Source organism: Priapulus caudatus, unplaced genomic scaffold (genome assembly GCF_000485595.1).
Source record: "Priapulus caudatus unplaced genomic scaffold, Priapulus_caudatus-5.0.1 Scaffold25, whole genome shotgun sequence".
In the NCBI taxonomy this organism is placed as follows: domain Eukaryota; kingdom Metazoa; phylum Priapulida; class Priapulimorpha; order Priapulimorphida; family Priapulidae; genus Priapulus; species Priapulus caudatus.
The window spans coordinates 238,762-243,113 of record NW_014577086.1 but is presented as its reverse complement, the minus strand read 5'-3'; positions in this window follow the sequence as shown (position 1 = coordinate 243,113).

The following is a 4,352-nucleotide window of genomic DNA, read 5'->3' as shown; positions in this document are numbered from 1 at the left end:
CACCTTCGATAATGTCCGTTACTGCGGAAGAAGCGACGTTCGTGGTTGCCGTGCTGTCAAACGTAGTGATAAATGACAACATCAACGCCGATACCAAGGTCGAAACCAAGGGCTATGACAAGGTCGATATGTATATTTGTTTTTGTGTTCTAGCTGTTATCTATCTGTTGGCGTTGATACCAACCACGTGATGAGGCCACTTTAGCAAATGACATAATTTCAGAGAATTATGTTCCATTTATTCTTGATATGCCTAAATTGTGTTTATGATGAATCTGTAAATACGCATTATAATATTCATAATAAATACAATATTGTCTTCTGATAATGTGCTTTATTGACATTTATTGTAGGAACGTGGCAAATTTTTGTACACAATTCCAGAGCATATTCGTAAAGGTGCTAAATTCGGCTTTCAGAAAGCCTTCAAACGGCCCTTGTTTTTTGCGCTGCACCCTATTTTCACTAGTAAGCGCTTATAGATATAGTTAAGTATATCATGCACTCGCAAGATACATTCCCATGAATACTCTATAAATGCAATACGCAAACACTATATCGCTTGTCGCCTCTACTAACTTACCTGTAAATTCTGTTAATATTCGTTTTGATACTTGATTTTATGATACATGTGTTACGTATATTACACATTGTTTTAGGAGGGACGGGTGTGAGAATGAGGAAAGGCGGCAAGAAAGATAGCTTCGGGGCAGCAGGAGGCTAAGCGATGGATAAGGGAGGCAATGGGAAAGACGGGAGAAAATGAAGTAGGAGTAATGCACCCTACAGGCTAGGGTGCTCTCCTAATTATAAACACAGGTTTACTAATAACAATTTATTACATAAATTGATGTTGTGATACCCCCAACCATATTAAATGCATATTTATCATAAAATATATATCATCTGGTGAGATATTGCCACTATAGATGGCTACATTCTCGGAAATTCGGCTGTTCTACTTTTCTGCCATCACCCCACTGACAAAATTATCCCCCTTATTACGGCCTATTTATCGTCATTATATCGACAAATATGGATGGATTTAACAAATACGGATAAGCCTATGTTGGTGTTCGACATACTGGCTATACACTTGAGAGGCTATCAAAATGATGTTAAAGTGTACCTAATTAATCACTTTACTTGCACAGAATGTACTGACGATTTTTGTATATATTTTTCCTTCATGTTGTATAGTGCTCTTTTGTACTGTAGCCTAGCATAATTTTATTATTTTAACTGCTCAACACTATATATTGCATTTATCAGATTTTGTTGGTGTTCGACATACTGGCTATACACTTGAGAGGCTATCAAAATGATGTTAAAGTGTACCTAATTAATTAATCACAGTTTAACTTTGCACAAGAATGTACTGAACATTTTGATATATATTTTCCTTGATGTCGTTAATAATAGTGCTTTTGGTTACTGGTACGGGTTCCGTTATCGGGCATAATTTTATTTATCTTTGAGGACTGTATGTGGCTCAACGTACTCATTAGTAGTATTGGCAGTTTATCAGAGGGTTTTTCTCATAAAAAGATCTGTGTCAGTAGCATTGTGATTCTGTAATGTGAATTACATGGCCAACAAGAAGGATAATAATAATAATAAATAATAATGAATTAATAATATATATAATAATATAAAGATATCATAATGATAAATATAATCAAATATATAAGTCAGGAGCGTTAGTTAATGTACAAAGTATATATGTCAGTTATACGCTCCTGAATAGTATATATTAAAAATTATAAAAAAATATAATTATATTATAATAATTAATATATATATTAATATTATTAATGATTAATTATATATATTATTTATATGATTATATATAGATATTATAATCTTATATATTGAAAATATATATTATAAATATTATAAATATATAATAATAATAATAATAATAATAATAATAATAATAATAATAATAACAGTAATAATCAAACAATGATTTTATTCACTCTTGATAAAATGCCCATAGATAGCTGATAGGCCTGATTTAGCATCCGCTGATTGAGAACTTTACTTAAATCTGTTTCATTTATTCATGTTGGTATTATTCGATTTGATAGTCATGCATTTCGTGTTATAAAACCAGCAAAATCATGTTACTAAGAATATACAGACGTGCTCTGATTTCCAAAATTACATAAAAATTAATGGCTGAAACCGCTAACCCGCGCCATCTATGTGTACGCGTCTCATAGGTGCACCACACAGCAGGACTGCAAGTGCAAGGGATGAAAACAAACTTATGATATTATTATTCTCGTTATGTAATCAGAGCTCGGGGACTTTTATGTTTGTCCCTAAAGTTTATTTGTGAAGATGGCAAATATTTTTTTAAATACATACTCTTGAATTTTTAATAAGTACCAGAAAAGTCAAGGTTGTTGCCTTGCTTTGACTGTGCGACTCGGAGTTTGGTAGGTAGGAGCAGAGGCTATGAATCTGAGTAGTGCTCAAGGGGTAATTTCGGGGCAGTTGCTACGGGTACGGAGCCGGATCTTATGTCTCGACGGCTACGGTCAGTACGGCAAGTGTAGTCCCAATTCGCTTTCATACTGGGTAACGAGCACAAATGGATTGGCGGCCGGTGGCGCCATTAATTTCGAGAATGAAGCCTTGCGAAGATATTCCGATTTGCAGAGTTTAGATGACGCTAGAACTCCTAAACCTCTAACGCTAAACCTAACCCTAACCCAACCCTAATCGCCTAAATAAGCGCTTGGTCTCAACGAGACGATCTGTGTCACTGCGTACCCCCGCGGCGCCAGCCATCTGCCGTAAATCGTATTTTGTAGTGCAAGCGATTTCATCTACCATTTTTGTTTAGCGCAGCTATACTAAGTCAGATGCAGCTTGTTAGATTCGCAATGATTGTTCGTCCGCGTACCGTAGCCGTCGCGTCAACAGTGGGCACAAATCTAACCGGCTCGACGTACGGGAGTTGATATGTTCTCTTGATATTCGGACCGTCAGGGGGGGGGGCATTGCAGTAAAGCACTTCGGACGAGTGATTGGGGGTCAAGGTCAAGTCGAGATGTGTCAATGATGGGGGAATTATTCCCCCATTAACTAAAGTATAGGAGGAATACGACGCGGACAAAATTCTCACGTGCTCGACCCGTACTCTTAATCATTCGGTGTTATAGTGTGATGGGAGGAAACCCATACCATGGCGATAATGGAGGTCAAAGGGCAAGTGGGGGAAGGTCAGATATCAGACTATTCTGGGGACATGGTCTAAACGAACGAGTGCCAAAACTTTTTTGTTTCCAGCTGACTCCTACGTTTTTATCACTACTTATTGAAATACCATGAAATCTACTTTCCACTGACGTGCGATAGAGTAAGTGTCTGATAACGCTATTTGACCCTCAAGAGGAGGGTTTAAACAATGGATTTGTTGACGTAACAAAGGACTGAACTCGCTTTATATTAGAGCTCCCTCCACCCTCTCCCGCCACCACCACCTACATCTAGCTGCGCTCGATCGCATATCCATGATAACGATAATATAGCGCAATTCATTAAAGTTAGTACAGATATCTTTATTACTGTACTAGCCGGTATTATATCAAGCTATCAATGCCGGAGTGGGCGGATTTTCCGGAGTTGCCGGCATACGTTGATTACTCGATTTTCAGTGGCGAGCTGATCAGGAAGCAATACGCGGCCGTAACAGGATAGCGACGTCGATTGTGACACTGCTTGTTCGCTTCCTGTCGCACTTGTTATTATTGATGTATTTAGTATGGTTAGAATCGGTTCCATTATTGGTCTATCTGACTATATCCTTTCGATGCAGTTATGGTACGAAACCGTTAGTTAGTACCCTGGTCTGATTTGATGTTAATAGGTATCATTGCGAAAAGCAAATTTGCAGGGGGTCCCAACTGATCCTGGAACTGCTTGAAGTTCCTGATACAGATCATACAGTGTACATGAATCTGTGTTAGAAACTCAATGGTACAATTGGCTCTAATGCCAATGATGCATGAACCCTATATCAAATTAGTGCTGCTCTATAATTCGACACTTGCTAGTCCTAGGACTTAAGATTAGTCTAGGTAACCCTCGGCATTCATGGATTCCGTGATCAAAGTACCGGATTGTAGTAGTACCCAGTAAAAACTTTCGACTAAGTCGGCACTTTGGACTGGCAATTTTGTGAGGGCCGACTGTTATCTCTTAAATGTATCTCTGAATGCTCTCTCCTTGTCCTCCCTCCTCTCTCGTTTCTCCCTCTGGCCATCCTCCGTCGTATGGCCCCTGCCGCTCTCCCTTCTGCTTCGTGGTCCTCCTGCCGCCCCGCACTTCGACCTACCCGC